The sequence below is a fragment of the Bubalus bubalis genome, chromosome 2 (assembly GCF_019923935.1).
Source record: "Bubalus bubalis isolate 160015118507 breed Murrah chromosome 2, NDDB_SH_1, whole genome shotgun sequence".
Lineage (NCBI taxonomy): Eukaryota > Metazoa > Chordata > Mammalia > Artiodactyla > Bovidae > Bubalus > Bubalus bubalis.
Window position 1 is genome coordinate 50,525,260 of NC_059158.1, and position 20,340 is coordinate 50,545,599.

Consider the following 20,340-nt stretch of genomic DNA (forward strand, 5'->3'; position numbering starts at 1 on the left):
GCAGGGGAACAACTGTAAAAAACACAAACACAGGGAGACTAAACAACACATGTCTAAATAATGAACGGGTTACTGAAGAAACCAAAAGGGAAAAAAAAAAATCCTAAAAACAAATGACAATGAAAACATAGCAACTCAAAGCCTTTTACTGTAGCAAAAACAGTTCTAAGAAGGAAGTTTATACAATCCTACCTCAAGAAGCAAGAAAAATACTGAATAGACTGTTTAACTTTACACTTAAAACAACTGGAGAAAGAATGAAAAAAACCCATAGTAGAAGGAAAGAAATAAAAATCAGAGCTGAAAAAGTGAGAAAGAAAGGAAAGAAACAATAAAGTTGGTTCTTTGAGAAGATAAACAAAATTGACAAACTATTAGATAGACTCATCCAGAAAAAAAAAAAAAAAAGGTGGGGGGTGGGGGGAGAAGAATCAAATCAACAAAATTAGAAGTGAAAAAGGAGAGGTTACAATAGACAATACAGAAATACAAAGAATCATAAGAACCTACTAGAAACAATTATATGCCAATAAAATGGACAAGCTATAAGAAATGGACACATTCTTAGAAAAGTTTAATCTTCCAAGACTGAACCAGGAAGAAATGGAAATTATGAGCAATAATTACAAGCACTAAAATTGAAACTGTGATAAAAACTCTCCACAAAAACAAAACCTCAGGACCATATTGTTTCATAGGTGAATTTTATCAAACATTTAGAGAAGAACTAATTCCTATCCTTCTAAAACTCTTGCAAAAATTTTCAGAGAAAGGAACACTTCCAAACTCATTCTATGAGGCCACCATTACCCTGATACCAAAACAAGGCAAAAAAAAAAAATTAAAATTATAAGCCAATATCACTGATGAATATAGATGTAAAAATCTTCAACAAAAATCCCAGCAAAAATAATACAACAACATATTATAAAGACCACACACCATGATCAAGTAGGGTTTACTTCAGGGATGCAATGATTCAGTATGCATAAACTAATCAATGTGATACACCATATTAACAAACTGAAACATAAAAGCCATATGATAATCTCAATAGATGCAGAAAAAGATTTTGTCAAAATACAATACCCATTTATGGCAAAAACTCCAAAAATTGGCACAGAAGGACCCTATCTCATATATGATAAACTCACAGCATATATTTTAAACTCATATCATATATGATAAACTCACAACAAACATTATTCTCAATGGTGAAAAATTGAAAGCATCTCCTCTCAGATTAGGAAAAAGACAATGGTGCCCACTCTCACCACTATTATTCAATATAGTTTTGGAAGCACTAGTTATTGCAACCAGAGAAGAAAAAGAAATAAAAGGAATTCAGATTGGAAAACAACAAGTTAAATTCTCACTGTTTGCAGAAGACAAGATACCATACATATAAAACCCTGAAGATACCATCGGAAAATTACTAGAGGTAATCAGCAAAATAGACAATGTGGCAGGATACAAAATCAATGCACAGAAATCACTTGCATTTCTATACACTAACAATTAAATATCAGGAAGGGAATCAATCCCACTTACTCTTGCACCTAAAGGAGTAAAATACTAAGGAGACAAAAGACCTGAATACAGAAAACTAAAAGACACTGATGAAAGAACTGAAAACAACATAACAGATGGAGATATTTTCCATGTCCCTGGATTGGAAGAAAAAATATTGTGAAAGAGACTATACTACCAAATGTAATCTACAGATTCAATGCAATCCATATCAAATTACTAATGATATTTTTCATAGAAATAGAACAAAAATCTCACAATCCATATGGAAACACAAAAGACCCCGAATAGACAAAACATTCTTGAGAAAGAATGAAGATGGAGGAATCAACCTTCCTGACTTCAGACTATAACACAAAGCAACAGTCATCAGGAGAGTATGGTATGGGAACAAAAACATAAATACAGAACAATGGTACAGGATAGAAGTTCCAGACATAGACCCGTGAACCTATGGATAACTTACTTTTGAGAAAGAAGGCAAGAATGTATAATGGGGGAAAGATAGTCTCTTCAATGAGTGGTGATAGAAAAACTGGGCTGCTACATGTCAAAGAATGAAAGTAGAGAACTTTCTAACATGATACACAAAGATAAACTCAAAATGGATTAAAGCTGTAAATGTAAGACCAGAAACTAAAAAATTCATAGAGGAAAACACAGGCAGAATACTCTATGAGATAAATCACAGCAAGATTCTCTATGACCAACCTCTTAGAGTAAAGGGGGAAAAAAGAACATAAAGAAGTGTGTTCTCAGCTCAGTTCAGTTAGCTAGCTGTGTCCAATGCTTTGCGACCCCACCAACCGCAGCACACTAGGCCTCCCTGTCCATCACCAACTCCTGAAGTTTACCCAAACCCATGTCCATTGAGTCGGTGATGACATCCAACTATCTCATCCTCTGTTGTTCCCTTCTCCTGCTGCCGTCAATTTTTCCCAGCATCAGGGTCTTTTCCAATGAGTCAGCTTTTCCCGTCAGGTGGCCAAAGTATTGGAGTTTCAGCTTCAACATCAGTCCTTCCAATGAACACCCAGGACTGATCTCCTTTAGGATGGACAGGTTGGATCTCCTTGCAGTCCAAAGGACTCTCAAGAGTCTTCTCCAGCACCACAGTTCAAAAGCATCAATTCTTTGGCTCTCAGCTTTCTTTATAGCCCAATTCTCACATCCATACATGACTACAGGAAAAACCATAGCCTTGACTAGACGGACCTTTGTTGAAAAAATAATCTCTGCTTTTAATATGCTGTCTAGATTGGTCATAACTTTCTTTCAAGGAGTATATTTTTAATTTCATAGCCACAATCACCCTCTGCAGTGATTTTGGAGCCCAAAAAAATGAAGTCAGCCACTGTTTCCACATCTATTTGCTATGAAGTGATGGGACAAGATGCCATGATCTTAGTTTTCTGAATGTTGAGCTTTAAGCCCATTTCTTCACTCTCCCCTTTCACTTTCATCAAGAGGCTCTTTAGTTCTTCTTCATTTTCTGAAATAGGGGTGGTGTCATCTGCATATCTGAGGTTATTGATATTTCTCCTGGCAATCTTGATTCCAGCTTGTGTTTCTTTCAGCCCAGTGTTTCTCATGATGTACTCTGCATATAAGTCAAATAAGCAGGGTGACAATATACAGCCTTCACGTATTCCTTTTCCTATTTGGAACTAGTCTGTTGTTCTACGCCCAGTTCTAACTGTTGCTTCCTGAACTGCATACAGGTTTCTCAAGAGGTAGGTCAGGTGGTCTGGTATTCACATCTCTTTCAGAATTTTCCACAGTTTATTGTAATCCACATAGTCAAAGACTTTGGCATAGTCAATAAAGCAGAAATAGATGTTTTTCTGGAACTCTCTTGCTTTTTCTATGTTTCTGCAGATGTTGGCAACTTGATCTCTGGTTCCTTTACCTTTCCTAAAACAAACTTGAACATCTGGAATTTCATGGTTCACATATTGCTGAAGCCTGGCTTGAAGAATTTTGGAGCATTACTTTTGGAGCATTAACTTTGGGGCATGTGAGATGAGTGCAATTGTATGGTACTTTGAGTATTCTTTGGCATTGCCTTTCTTTGGGACTGGAATGAAAACTGACCTTTTCCAGTCCTGTGGCCACTGCTGAGTTTTCCAAATTTGCTGGCATATTGAGTGCAGCACTTGCACAGCATCATTTTAGGATTTGAAACAGCTCTACTGGAATTCCATCCCCTCCACTAGCTTTGTTCATAGTGATGCTTTCTAAGGCCCACTTGACTTCACATTCCAGGATATCTGGCTCTATCTGCACCATCATCACTATCTGCATCATGAAGAACATTTTATACAGTTCTTCTGTGTACTCTTGCCACCTCTTCTTAATAACTTCTGTTTCTGTTAGGTCCATACCATTTCTGTCCTTTATTGAGCCCATCTTTGCATGAAATGTTCCTTTGTGTCCTAATAAAACTTAAATCTTCTGAACAGCAATGGAAACTATAAACAAAGTGAAAAGACAGACCTCAGAATGGGAAAAATAATAGCAAATGAAATAACTGACCACTAAACCATTCATGTATGACCTAAATAAAATCCCCTACAGCTATACAGTATAAGTGACAAACAGATTCAAGGGATTAGATCTGATAGACAAGGTGCCTGAAGAACTATGGACAGAGTCTTTTGACATTGTACTGGAGGCAGGGATAAGACCATCCCCAAGAAAAAGAAATGCAAAAAGGCCAAATGGCTGTCTGAGAAAGCCTTACAAATAGCTGTGAATAGAAGAGAAGTGAAAGGCAAAGGAGAAAAGGAAACACATACCCACTTAAATGCAGAGTTCCAAATAATAGCAAAGATAGATAAGAAAGCCTTCCTCAGTGATCATTGCAAAAAATAGAGGAAAACAATAGAATGGAAAGTCTAGAGTTCTCGTCAAGAAAATTAGAGATACCAAGGGAAAATTTCATGCAAATATGGGCACAATAAAGAACAGAAATGGTATGGACCTAACAGAACCAGAAGATATTAATAAGAAGTGGCAAGAATACACAGAAGAACTGTACAAAAAAGATCTTCATGACACAGATAATCATGATGGTGTGATAAATTACCTAGATCCTGACATTCTGTGATGCAAAGTCAAATGGGCCTTAGGAAGCATCACTACGAACAAAGCTAGTGGAGGTGATGGAATTCCAGTTGAGCTATTTCAAATCCTAAGATGATGCTCTGAAAGTGTTGCACTTGATATACCAGCAAATTTGTAAAACTCAGCAGTGGCCATAGGACTGGAAAAGGTCAGTTTTCATTCCAATCTAAGAAAGGCATTGCCAAAGAATGCTCAAACTACCGCACAATCGCACTCATCTCACACGCTAATAAAGTAATGCTCAAATTCTCTAAGCCAGGCATCAACAAGCCACGAACCATGAATTTCAAGATGTTCAAGCTGGTTTTAGGAAAGGCAGAGGAACCAGAGATCAAATTGCCAACATCCCTTGAATCATTGAAAAGAAAGAGAGTTCCAGAAAAAAAATCTACTTCTGCTTTATTGACTATGCCAAAGCCTTTGACTGTGTGGATCACAGGAAACTCTGGAAAACTTTTCAAGATATCAGAATACCATACACCTTATATGCCACTTGAGAAATCTGTATGCAGGTCAGGAAGCAGCAATGAGAACTGGACATAGAACAACAGACTGCTTCCAAAGAGGGAAAGGAGTACCTCAAGGCTACATATTGTCACCCTGCTTATTTAACTTACATGAAGAGTACATCATGAGAAAGGCTGGGCTGGATGAAGTGCAAGCTGAAACCAAGATTGCCTGGAGAAATTTCATTAACCTCAGATATGCAGATGATCCCATCCTTATGGAAGGAAACGAAGAACTATAGAGCCTCTTGATCAAAGTGAAAGAGGAGAGTGAAGAAGTTGGCTTAAAGCTCAACATTCAGAAAACTTAAGATTATGGCATCTGGTCCCATCAATTCATGGCAAATTAAGGGAAAACAGTGGAAACAGTGACAGAATTTATTTTCTGGGGCTCCAAAATCACTGCAGATGGTGATTCCAGCCATGAAATTGGAAGATGCTTGCTTTTGGGAGAAAAGATATGACTAACTTAGACAGCATATTTAAAAGGAGAGATATTACTTTGCCAACAATGGTCCGTCTAGTCAAAGCTATGGTTTTTTCAGTAGTCATGTATGGGTTTGAGATTTGGACTATAAAGATAGCTGAGCACTGAAGAATTGATGCTTTTGAACTGTGGTGTTGGAGAAGACTCTTGAGAGACTCTTGGACTGCAAGGAGATCCAACCAGTCCATCCTAAGGGAAATCAGTCCTTAATATTCATTGGAAGGACTGATGCTGAAGCTGAAACTCCAATACATTAGCCACCTGATGCAAAGAACTGACCCATTTGAAAAGACCCTGATCCTGGGAAAGATTGAAGGCAGGAGGAGAAGGGTATGACAGAGGATGAGATGGTTGGATGGCATCACTGACTCACTAGACATGAGTCTGAGTAACCTCTGAGATTTGGCGATGGACAGGGCAGCTTGGCATGTTTCAGTCCATGGGGTTGCAAAGAGTCGAACATGACCCAGCAACTGAACTGAAATGAACTGAAATAACTGACCAGCATTAATTTCAGAAATATGTAAGCAGCTCACACAAGTCAATACCAGAAAAACAAACAACCCAATCAAAAAGTGTGCAGAAGACCAAAACAGACATTTCTCCAAAGAAGACATGTCAATGACTAATAACCAAGTGAAAACATATTCAACCGCATTCATTATTAGAGAAATGTAAGTCAAAACTATGATGCTATATCATCTCAAACTGGTCAGAATGGCCATCATCTAAATATCTATGAAAAATAATTTCAGGATAGGGTGTGAAGAAAAGCAAATTGATGCAGTCACTATAGAGAATAATAAGGAGCTTCCTTAGAAAATTAGGAAGAAAACCAGCATATGACCCAAGATTCTTACTCCTAGGCATAGACTTTGAGGTCTATGGAAATGGAAAAAGACACATGTAACCCAAAGTTTATTGCAGCTCTATTTACAACAGCTAGGAAATGGAAGGAGACTATGAAACTTTGAGCCGTGTTGTGTAGTCCCACCCAAGTTTCATAGGTCATTGTGGAGATTTCTGACAGAAAGTGGTCCACTGGTGAAGGGAATGGCAAACCACTTCAGTTTTCTTCCTTTGAGAGCCCTATGAAAAATACGAAAATTCAAAAAGTTATGACACTGAAAGATGAACTCCCCAGGTGCCCAATATGCTGCTGGAGAACAGTGGAGAAATAACTCCAGAAAGAATGATGAGACAGAGCCATAGCAAAAACAATGCCCAGTTGTGGATGTGACTGGTGATGGAAGTAAAGTCCAATGCTGTAAAGAACAATATTGATAGGAACCTGGCATGTTAGGTCCATGAATCAAGGTAAATTGAAACTGGTCAAACAGAAGATGGCAAGAGTGAACACTGACATTTTAGGAATCAGTGATCTTTATGGACCAGAATGCACAAATTTAATTCAGATGACAATTACATTTACTACTGTAAGCAAGAAACCCTTAGAAGAAATGCAGTAGCCCTCATAGTCAACAAAAGAGTCCAAAATGCAGGACTTGTGTGCAATCTCAAAAATGACAGAATGACCTCTGTCCATTTCCAAGGCAAACCATTCAATATCACAGTAATCAAAGTCTATGCCCAACTACTAATGTCAAAGAAGCTGAAGTTTAACAGTTCAATGATGACCTACAAGACATTCTAGAACTAACACACACACACACACACACACACACACACACACACACACACAAATGTACTTTTCATCATAGGGGACTGGAATGCAAAAGTAGCAAGTCAAGAGATACCTGGAATAACACACAAGTTTGGACTTGGAGTGCACAATGAAACAGGGCAAAGGCTAACAGAGTTTTGCCCAGAGAATGCACTGGTCATAGCAAACACCCTCTTCCAACAACACAAGAGATGACTCTACACATGGGCATCACCCGATGGTTGATACAAAAATCATATAGTTTATATTCTTTGCAGTCAAAGATGAAGAAACTCTATACAGTCAGCACAATCAAGACCCGGAGTGACTGTGATCATGCACTCCTTATTGCCAAATTCAGGCTTAAATTGAAGCAAGCAGGGAAAACCACTAGACCATTCAGGTAGAACCTAAATCTGTGACGATTATACAGTGGAGTGACAAACAGATTCAAGGGATTAGATCTGATACAGTGTTTGAATAACTATGAATTATATAGGAGGCAGTGATCAAGACCATCCCCAAGAAAAATAAATGCAAAACGCAAAATGGTTGTCTGAGAAGGGCTTAAAGTAGCCAAGGAAAGAAGAGAAGCAAAAGGCAAAGGAGAAAAGGAAAGATATATCCATCTAAAAACAGAGTTGCAAAGAATAGCAAGCAGAATTCAGAAACTTCCTTGGCGATAAATGCTAAGAAATAGGATGGGAAAGACTAGAGATCTCCTCAAGAAAGCTAGAGATAAAAAGGGAACATTTCATGCAAAGATGGGCATAATAAAACACAGAAACAATATGGAACTAAGATAAATAGAAGATATTAAGAAGAGGTGGCAAGAATACACAAAAGAACTATGCAAAAAAGATCTTAATTATTCAGATAATCACGACGGTGTGATCAGTCATCTAGAGCCAGACATCCTGGAATGTGAAGTCAAGTGGGCCTTAGGAATCATCACTATGAACAAAGCTAGTGGAGGTGATGGAATACCACCCATTTCAAATCCTAAAAGATGATGCTGTGAAAGTGCTGCACTCAATATGCCAGCACATTTGGAAAACTCAGCACTGGCCACAGGACGTGAAAAGGTCGGTTTTCAATCAAATCTCAAAGAAAGGCAATGCCAAGAAATGTTCAAACTACTTCATAATTGCACTCATTTCACACATTAGCAAAGTAATGCTCAAAATTCTCCAAGCCAGGCCTCAACAGCACATGAACCAAGAAATTCCAGATGTTCAAGCTGGATTTAGAAAAGGTAGAGGAACCAGAAATGAAATTACCAACATCTGTTGGATCAGAGAAAAAGCAAGAGAGTTCCAGAAAACCATCTACTTCTGCTTTATTGATTATTCCAAAGCCTTTGACTGTTTGAGTGAGTGAGTGAAGTCACTCAGTCGTGTCCGACTATTTGCAACTCCATATACTGTAGCCTACAAGGCTCACCTTTCCATGGAATTTTCCAGTCAAGAGTACTGGAGTGGGTTGCCATTTCCTTCTCCAGGAGATCTTCCCAACCCAGGGATCGAACCCAGGTCTCCCGCATTGCAGGCAGACACTTTACCGTCTGAGTCACCATGGAAGTTTGACTGTTTAGATCAGAACAAACACTGGAAAATTCTTCAAGAGATGGAAATGCCAGAACACCTTACCTTCCTCCTGAGAAATCTGTTTGCAGGTTAAGAAGCAACAATTAGAACCAGACATGGAACAATGGGCTGCTTCCAAATTGGGAAAAGAGTACGTCAAGGCTGTATATTGTCATCCTGTTTATTTAACTTATATGTAGCATACATCATGTGAAATGCAGGGCTGGATGAAGCACAAGCTGGAGTCAAGATTACAGGGAAAAATATAAATAACCTCAGATATGCAGATGACATCACCCTTATGGCAGAAAGCAAAGAGATAACTGAAGGCAATATACACTAATAATTGATAAAAGTGAAAGAGGAGAGTGAAAAAGCTGGCTTAAAACTCAACATTCAGAAAAATGATCATGGCATTCAATCTCATCACTTCATGGCAAATAGATGGGGAAACACTGACTATTTTCATGAGCTCCAAAATCACTCCAGATGTGGCTGCAGCCATGAAATTAAAAGACACTTGCTCCTTGGAAGAAAAGCTATGACCAATCTAGACAGCTTATTAAAAAGTAGAGACATTACTCTGTTGGCAAAGTTCTATCTAGTGAAAGCTATGGTTTTCCCAGTAGTCATGTATGAATATGAGTGTTGGACCATAAAAAAGCTGGGTGCCAAAGAATTGATGCTTTTGAACTTTGGTTTTGGAGAAGACTCTTGAGAGTCCCTTGGACTGCAAGGAGATCCAACCAGTCCACCCTAAAGGAGATCAGTCCTGAATATACATTGGAACGACTGATGCTGAAGCTGAAACTCCAAGACTTTAGCCATTTGATGCGAAGAGCTGACTCATTTGAAAAAACCCAGATGCTGGCAAATTTCAAGGCAGGAGGAGAAGGGGATGATAGAAGATGTGATGTTTGAATGACATCACTGACTCAATGGACATGAGTTTTATCAAGCTCTGTGTGTTGGTGATAGACATAGAAGCCTGAAATGCTGAAGTTCATGAGGTCTAAAGAGTTAGACATGAGTGAACAACTGAACTGAATTGAGGAAATGGAAGGAACCTAGAAGTCCATCAACAGATAAATGGATAAAGAAGATGTGGTACACATATACAATGGAATATTACTCAGTCATAAAAAGGTATTCATTTGAGTCTGTCCTAATTAGGTGGATGACCTAGAGCCTATTAAACAGGGTGAAATATGTTAGAAAAACAACTATCATATACTAACACACGTATATGGAATCTAGAAAGATGGTAAGATGTACTTATTTGCAGAACACCAATAGAAACCCAGACATTGAGAAGAGACTTATGGACATGGCTGGGGGCAAGAAGAAGAGGGTGGGAGGCATGGAGACAGTAATAATGAAACATACATTACCACATGTAAAATAGATAGCCAATCAGAATTTGCTGTATGAATCAGGAAGCTGAAGCCAGTGCTCGATAACAACCTAGAGGTGTGAAGTGGGTAAGGAAGTGGGACGGATGTTCATGTGGGAGGGGACATGGGTAAACCTATGGATGATTCACGTTGATGTTTGGTAGAAACCAATGCAATACTGTAAAGCAATTATCCTTCAATTAAAAATAAATAAATATAAAAAATATTCAGAATATATAGTTTGGTCTATTGATGGTTTCCCTACTTAAATCAATTATTAGTGTATATTGCCTTCAGTTTTCATTGGTTATTTTCCTATGAGAAAATAAATAGAAAAAAATAAATTTTTCCTATTCTTCATGCAAAATAATAGTTTGAAAACTCAGTCCTACTGATATTATTATTTAACTGGGTACTATTTTGAAAAATATGCAGTTTAATATCTTACTATATAACTTATGAATTTTTTTCTTTTAAAAAATTCTGATTATGATCTATATCCTTTACAAGAAAAGGATTTCTTATTTATTTTCAACTAGGTAGGTAGTGGAAGAGAAAATGGAGTTTGAAATGCCAGGAGCCTGAGCTCTGCAGAAGGCCTCCAAACTGGTTTGTGAGAGTAATTTGATGGTAGTTCTAAATACTTGCCTCTTATGGCAACCAGTGAGTTGTTAAGGTGAAGTTAACTTTCTAAATTATTTATTGTTGTTGTTGTTATTCAGTTGCTCGGTTGTGTCTGACTCTTTGTGATCCTGTGGACTGTAGCATGCCAGACCTCCTTGTCCTTCACTATCTCCCAGGGTTTTCTCAACTCATGTCCATTGAGTTGATGATGCTAACCAACTATCTCATTCTCTGTTACCCTCTTCTCCTCAGGCCCTCAATCTTTCCTAGCATCAGGATCTTTTCCAATGAGTCGGACCAGATGGACAAAGTATTGGAGCTTCAGCTTCAGCATCAGTCCTTCCAATGAATATTCAGGGTTGATTTCCTTCAGGATTGACTGGTTTGATCACCTTGCTGTCCTAGGGACTCTCAAAAGTCTTCTCTAGCACCACAGTTTGAAAGCATCAGTTCTTAAGCACTCAGCTTTCTCAACTCTCACATCCATACATGCTTATTGGAAAAACCATAACTTTGACTATACAGACCTTTGTCAGCAAAGTGAAATCTCTGCTTTCAATGTGCTATGTTTGTCATAACTTTTCTTCCAAGGACCAAGCATCTTTTCATTTCATGGCAGCCGTCACCTTTCTCAGTGATTTTGGAGGCCAAGAAAATAAAGTCTGTCGCTGTTTCCTTTTCCCCCCATCTATTTGCCATGAAGCAATGGGGCCAGAATTGAAGCTTTTTAACTGTGGTGTTGGTGAAGACTCTTGAGAGTCCCTTGGACTGCAAGGAGATCCAACCAGTCCTTTCTGAAGGAGATCAGCCCTGGGATTTCTTTGGAAAGAATGATGCTAAAGCTGAAACTCCAGTACTTTGGCCACATCATGAGACGAGTTGACTCATTGGAAAAGACTCTGATGCTGGGAGGGATTGGGGGCAGGAGAAGAAGAGGACGACAGAGGATGAGATGGCTGGATGGCATCACTGACTTGATGGAAGTGAGTCTGAGTGAACCCCAGGAGTTTGTGATGGACAGGAAGGCCTGGCGTGCTGTGATTCATGGGGTCACAAAGAGTCAGACACAGGTGAGCAACTGAACTGAACTGAATGGGACCAGATGCTATGATCTTAGTTTTTGGAATGTTAAACTATCAATAGTAAGAAACTATTTTGATCAACTTTTGATCAATTATGCTAGAGCAAAATTGCTTTTTTAATTCTCTCAGCTTGCTATCTTATTGAACAATCTACCAGTGTCTGCAGCCAACAAAATGTAGAACACGTGTACACCTGTGGTGGATTAATGTTGATGTATGGCAAAACCAATACAATATTGTAAAGTAAAAAAAAATAATAATAAAATAAATAAAAGGTAAAACAAAAAAAATTGAAATATTTATAAGAGGATAGATTAGGCAGGTAAATAATTAATATGTTGGGTTTTTTTCCTTAGATTTTGTGATGATCTGAATGCTTATCAGCTTCATATTTTCTAATTTTGTGAAATATTTTCTCATTTTATATAGGCATTCCACTTTGTGCCTATTGTGGGTTCTTTTTGCACAAGTAGAATATGAGAAATTGTATGAGCTTCATGCCCCACCAAGCCTAGATTTGGTGGGGCAGGAAGCAACAGCTTCCTGGCTATCTTCCATTATATACTTTGCTCTAACCCTCCTTTGACCAGCTCCCCCAACCCTAACACCAATAACCTCCAAACAGAAGCTCCTGGGGTGAAAGAGGGTAACCTGAAGGCCAGAAGAATCTATCAACTCAGCAGCAACCCAAACTCAGCATCAACCCAAACGCAGAATGCTCACATTATGAGGTTGGTTTTCTCTGGTGCCAGGATTGATTAACCAGAATAGACATTTGGGGATCCTTTATTTCTTATTAAATCCAACACCATTCAAAATACTCATATTTATATTGTAAATGTCTGGTATTGAAATGAAATTATTCAGAGGACTCAAGGAAATTTTTTAAAATTAATCTTTCTTCCTTTATCCCAATTTTAATAGCTAATGTAGGCATCATTGACATGAGAGAGTCAATGTTCCCCTTCTCTAGCAAGATAATTTAAGTCTATACACTTGCAGTTTTACTTAAATTAAAATTTCCCCCCCAAAAAAGGCAAAGTAAAAGGCCTGCTTTCAGGTTCTTTTTGAGAAAATTAACCTTTCTCCTTTTTTTTTTTTTTAATTTAATTTTATTTTTAAACTTTACATAACTGTATTAGTTTTGCCAAATATCAAAATGAATCCGCCACAGGTATACATGTGTTCCCCATCCTGAACCCTCCTCCCTCCTCCCTCCCCATTCCATCCCTCTGGGTCGTCCCAGTGCACCAGCCCCAAGCATCCAGGATCGTGCATCGAACCTGGACTGGCAACTCGTTTCATACATGATATTTTACATGTTTCAATGCCATTCTCCCAAATCTTCCCACCCTCTCCCTCTCTCACAGAGTCCATAAGACTGTTCTATACATCAGTGTCTCTTTTGCTGTCTCGTACACAGGGTTATTGTTACCATCTTTCTAAATTCCATATATATGCGTTAGTATACTGTATTGGTGTTTTTCTTTCTGGCTTACTTCACTCTGTATAATAGGCTCCAGTTTCATCCACCTCATTAGAACTGATTCAAATGTATTCTTTTTAATGGCTGAATAATACTCCATTGTGTATATGTACCACAGCTTTCTTATCCATTCATCTGCTGATGGACATCTAGGTTGCTTCCATGTCCTGGCTATTATAAACAGTGCTGCGATGAACATTGGTGTACACGCGTCTCTTTCCCTTCTGGTTTCCTCTCCTTTTTTATATGGTGCCTTACTTTCTTCTAGAAAAAGCAAATGAATCCATGTTCATAAAAAATTACTTATATACTTTTCATACTATATTTGGCTTTCTATCTTGCATTTTAATTATAAATCAAATTGACTAAATTCTCTAATTATTGTAAAAGTTAACTGAGGACAGACTGAATATCTAGATTCTTCAAAAATCCCAAGACGTCAGAAATATTTATTCGGATATGAATATAAGTTGATTATTCCCAGTCTGTATGGTCAGTCTGTGGGGTTAGTTTTTCATTACTCAGTGTTGATTGTGTATTTACATTTGATGTGAGAAAAAGTTGCTTTTTGCCTTAATTGAATTTTATTTTACTCTGAGAATATTTATTCTAGTTTTGAATTAGTTTTGGTTTTAAGAATCTTGCATCTTTTTTTTTTTTTTTTTTTTTTTTAGTTATTTGGTAGATTTAAACATTAAATATAAAGGGATTTTTTTTAAAGAAAGAAAGGCAATGCCAAAGAATGCTCAAACGACCGCACAATTGCACTCATCTCACACGCTAGTAAAGTAATGCTCAAAATTCTCCAAGCCAGGCTTCAGTAATACATGAACCATGAACTTCCAGATGTTCAAGCTGGTTTTAGAAAAGGCAGAGGAACCAGAGATCAAATTGCCAACATCTGCTGGATCATGGAAAAAGCAAGAGAGTTCCAGTAAAACATTTATTTCTGCTTTATTGACTATGCCAAAGCCTTTGACTGTGTGGATCACAATAAACTGTGGAACATTCTGAAAGAGATGGGAATACCAGAGCACCTGACCTGCCTCTTGAGAAACCTGTATGCAGGTCAGGAAGCAACAGTTAGAACTGGACATGTAACAACAACAGCTTCCAAATAGTAAAAGGAGTTCGTCAAGGCTGTATATTGTCACCCTGCTTATTTAACTTCTATGCAGAGTACATCATGAGAAATGCTGGGCTGGAAGAAGCGCAAGCTGGAATCAAAATTGCCGGGAGAAATATCAATAACCTCAGATATGCAGATGACACCACCCTTGTGGCAGAAAGTGAAGAGGAACTCAAAATCCTCTTGATGAAAGTGAAAGTGGAGAGTGAAAAAGTTGGCTTAAAGCTCAACATTCAGAAAATGAAGATCATGGCATCCGGTCCCATCACTTCATGGGAAATAGATGGGGAAACAGTGGAAACCGTGTCAGACTTTATTTTTTTGGGCTCCAAAATCACTGCAGATGTTGACTGCAGCCATGAAATTAAAAGATGCATGCTCCTTGGAAGGAAAGTTATGATTAACCTAGATAGCATATTGAAAAGCAGAGACATTACTTTGCTAACAAAGGTCCGTCTAGTCAAGGCTATGGTTTTTCCAGTAGTTCATGTATGGATGTGAGAGTTGGACTATGAAGAAAGCTGAGCACCGAAGAATTGATGCTTTTGAAGAGTCTTGAGAGTCCCTTGGAGTGCAAGGAGATCCAACCAGTCCATTCTGAAGGAGATCAGCCCTGGGATTTCTTTGGAGGGAATGATGCTGAAGCTGAAACTCCAGTACCTTGGCCACCTCATGCGAAGTGTTGACTCATTGGAAAAGACTCTGATGCTGGGAGGGATTGGGGGCAGGAGGAGAAGGGGACAGCAGAGGATGAGATGGCTGGATGGCATTACTGACTCAATGGACATGAGTCTGAGTGAACTCCAGGAGTTTGTGATGGACAGGGAGGCCTGGTGTGCTGTGATTCATGGGTTCGCAAAGAGTCGGACACGACTGAGCGACTGAACTGAACTGAACTGAGAGTACAAAATAATAAACATGATCCATTATCTTTCTACCTCCATTTTTTACTGAAAGAAATGAAATCTTTACAATAACTACTTTCATAAAACATTATTTATAAAATATAATATTATTCTATAAACAATCTAGTTAGATGTATTTTGTTGAAATATTATAAAATAGCATATAACTTCTATGATAAAAATTTTTACATTTAACTTTAAAACAGCTAAAAAAGTTATACTAGACACTAAAACTGTCAGATAATGTGATATTCCTTTAAGCATACTTACCAGTTTTGTTGCACATTTCACCAGATAATTAAATACATGAGATTTATAATATGTTCTTCTGTCAGTTTCCCAGTTGAAAGTGTCATAGTGAACATAAATTTGGGCTCTTTGCTAACAATCAATTGTCCCATAAGCCAGAATGATGCTGAGTCTATTGTAAATAGTACAAAGTCATCAAACTGACAGTGAAAATTAATTTCTGAGAAACTCATGAAAATCTGATGTTTTGTATTGATAATTCTGAAGCTTGAGTAAAAGGCAGATAAAAATATTTGAGGAGCTTCTATTAAAATTTATTAATCAGAATGTTTCTAGCATAACACCACTGCCCATTCAATCAAAGGCTTGAATTCTGTCTTTAACAATGCTTCATGTTTTATCTTCTATTTGTCTTTCAAAAATTTCTTTGCTTTAACAAAAACTTCAGGTCCTACAAATGCACCCTGTCACCACCATTTCTTGTACTTCCCAGGTTAAAGAGGAGAGTGAGAGATATTTTCTGTCTGTTCTTCTGCCTAAGTTAACTTTTCATCTTTCCAGCTCAGGTGTACCTTTCTCCACTGAGACTTCCAGGATCACATCTGATTTTCATTCCCTCTGACTACTTGTAACCCTTTAACCACTGATTTGCAAGTGAACTATGCACTGCTTCTTTAATATGTCTATGGCTCCACACTTTTCAACATTTGAGCAAGGAGACATATGTTTTGTTTGTTAATCACCCTTTCTGTATTGCTCCAGCACTAGCTCTGTCACTAATCTTTGACATCGTCAAGATTTCCAGAACCTATTTACTTTTCTTTAGGTTTTATCCACTTTGCTTTCCTCACTCCTTCCCCTTCCTCGTGGTCTGGATCACTTTCACAAATTGTCACACCTCAAACCCTGCCTCCTCACACATTTACCTTGCTGCATCACCTGAAAAATCTCCCCTGATTAGCACTATGATCTGACTGCAATATATGCATTAACTAAAAGATTAAGTAACTGCTGGGAGGAGAATAGCATAACCCTGTACATCAGAACCATGACAAATATAGAGTAATCAATCTCAGTTGAATCCTCCGTGTTCTTTGAAAATCTTTTTTTGTCTTACATAAGTGACATGAGCCATGTCACTCTTTCTCTTCAATCATCTTTCCAAGCTTTACCCTTCGTTTAAGCCTTTTCTCAACTCGCCACACGCATTGTCAGTAAACTTTCTCTAGCTTTAAAACCATGAGTTAAATTGAATTCATTAGCCATAAACTCCTTTGTCTTGCGCTCACACTGTTCACTGATCCTGGGGTAGATAAGGCATTACCAGGAAGACGAAAGAAGACTCCAGGAGCTGTGGGGACTGAAGACATGTTTATTTTCTCTGGGCAGCAGCAGCAGTTAGTCTTCAAAGACTACTGATACACTAAATCAGAGAGAAGGGCCCATGGCCAAGTGCACACACAGGCCCAATGCTACCCAGGTCAGCACTATCGCTTGCAGAACATGAGGTATGAGGCCCTGAGAGAGTGGGGCAGGAGAGCTTGACTGACTCCATGTTGTCAGTTAATTTTTGCACATCCTTCAAGTTCAAAATTATAATAACAAAATTGACAAATTTGCTATAACATTGCTTCCTTTCATTTAGTCTTTGAGAAAAAGACACCCCATCTCCTTTTTAGTTCAAGTTCACCTCGAAAATAGCTTCAACCAGTTCACCTCGAAAATAGCTTTTAATATCATTCTAATCCCTCTCATCTGCCCCATCTTCTCTTCTGCTACCTAGTGCATTATTTTTAGCCTTCTAAGTGATTTTCTTGTACCTAGTTTCTCACCCCACCCCCTCAACCAATTCATTCTCCACACCCCTGCTGCCAGAGATCTTTCTAAAATACAGATCCAATACATTATTCTTCATTAAAAATTCTTACTGTCTTCTTTTTAGCTTTTTCACAATCCAAATGTCTTAGCCTCACTCACCAGGCCTATTATGAGTTTGGCTCATCACTCAGCTACCATCCACTTACACTCGACCTCTTGCATTTCTGATATGCTTTATATTCTCTTGTATTTGTGTTTTTTATTTTATTTTGCTTCATGTCATGCCTTTGTACATGTTGCTTCTTCTGCCTGGAAGGCTTTTTCCCTGGAAACTTTCCTAATGTAGCTCAGATTTTACCTGATTTATAACATTTGACTAGAAAACCTCTCTTCCAACCTTCTGGTTCACTGTTTTGGGTCTCACACTTTATTTTGTGCTCTATAACATTTTTCTTACATTCTGCCTTTTGTACTGTAGTGGGAGTACAGATAGGCTAATTTGCCCAAAGTCATACAAACTTTACACCCAAAATTCTTCTCCCGAAATTAGTTTATTGATAACTATAAAATGACCTACATTTTTAAAAAACATCCTACACAAAACAATGCTAAGGTTGTATTACTATGTCATTAACACTTATAACATTATATTATATATAATATATATTATATTATATATTATATTATTATATATTATAATATATATTATATTATTATATATTATATATAACTATATAATATTATAAAACTAATATTATATAACTATTATTATATATATTATATAACTATATTATATATTATTATATATAATCTATATTACAACTGTATTTTATATATAATATATATTATATAACTATATTAACTATATATAATATAGTTATTATATAATTATGTATAATATATATTATAATATATATAATTATATATATTATATATTATTATATATTATAAAATAATGCTATATATAATATTATATATTATAAAATTATATATAATATATTTTATTATATTATAAATTTATAATTTATGCTTATATAATATATTTTATAATATATAATATAATATTATATATAGCATTATTTTATAATATATAATAATGTATAATAAAAATTATATATATTATAATATATATTATACATAATCATAATTATATCATATAATATATAATTATATATAATACATATAATTATAGTTATAATTATAATAATATAATATATATTATATAATATATATTATATATAATTTATTATATAATATATTATATTATAATATATGTATATATAATATATGTAAATCATGTATATATAAATTATATATAATTAATACATAAAATTTAATATATAAATATAAAATACAATATATTATATTATATATAAAATAAAATATAAAATATATTATATATAACATATAATATATAAATATGTATTTATATATTATATTATATAATGTATGTAATATTATATTATATAAAATATAATATTTAATATATAATATATATTATATAATATCTATAAATATATATTATATATTATGATTATATATGTTCTATATTTACATTATAATTATAATTATATATATTATTATATATATGTGTGATATAATATATATGTAATGTAATATATATGTAACATAATATATTAATATATGTGTGTATATAATGTATATATACATTATATATATGTATGCATACATATATACATGTATACATTATATAAGTAATGTATATATAATGCATGTATAATGTATATATAATATATATATGTAATTCAATATATATAAGTAATATAATGTAATGTAATATAATATATAATATATTATATAGTACATATTATATATTATATTTAATATAATATATATAATTATATAATATATCTTATATTATAATAAATATTATATATTAATATATATTATTCAGTTCAGTTCAGTCGCTCAGTCATGTCCCACTCTTTGTGACCCCATGAATCGCAGCACGCCAGGTCTCCCTGTCCATCACCAGTTCTGGAGTTCACTCAGACTCATGTCCATCGAGTCAGTGATGCCATCCAGCCATCTCATCCTCTGTCGTCCCCTTCTCCTGCCCCCAATCCCTCCCAGCATCAGAGTCTTTTCCAATGAGTCAACTCTTCGCATGAGGTGGCCAACGTATTGGAGTCTCAGCTTTAGCATCATTCCTTCCAAAGAAATCCGAGGGCTGATCTCCTTCAGAATGGACTGTTAATAAATATATATTATAGAATATTATATATGATATTATATTATATATAATATAATAGATATATTATATATTACTGATCTAAAATTTTAAAACAAAATTTTTAAAACAGACAAGTAGTATTCTTTGTACACAATTAAAATAGGATGAAATTACCAAGACTTGGTATGATTCAGAACTATCTGGGTCCAGGTATACAGAATAGGCTTCTATAAAGAAAAGGTAGCCAAATCTGCTTTCTTCACATTTATGACATAATTTCATTGCTCCTAGTGGTAAAATCAAAACATTTTCCAAAAAGACAATAAGAGAGTTTGGGACTGACATTGACACACTGCTATATTTAAAATGGGTAACAAACAAGGACTTATTGTTTAGCATAGGGAAATCTGCTCAAAATGATTATATAATATATCATATATATATTATATATAATATAATGATATAATATATCATATAATATTATATATTATAATATATATAATTTTCTTTTAATAGACTTGAGTATAATATATATATATATATATATTACTCAAGTCTATC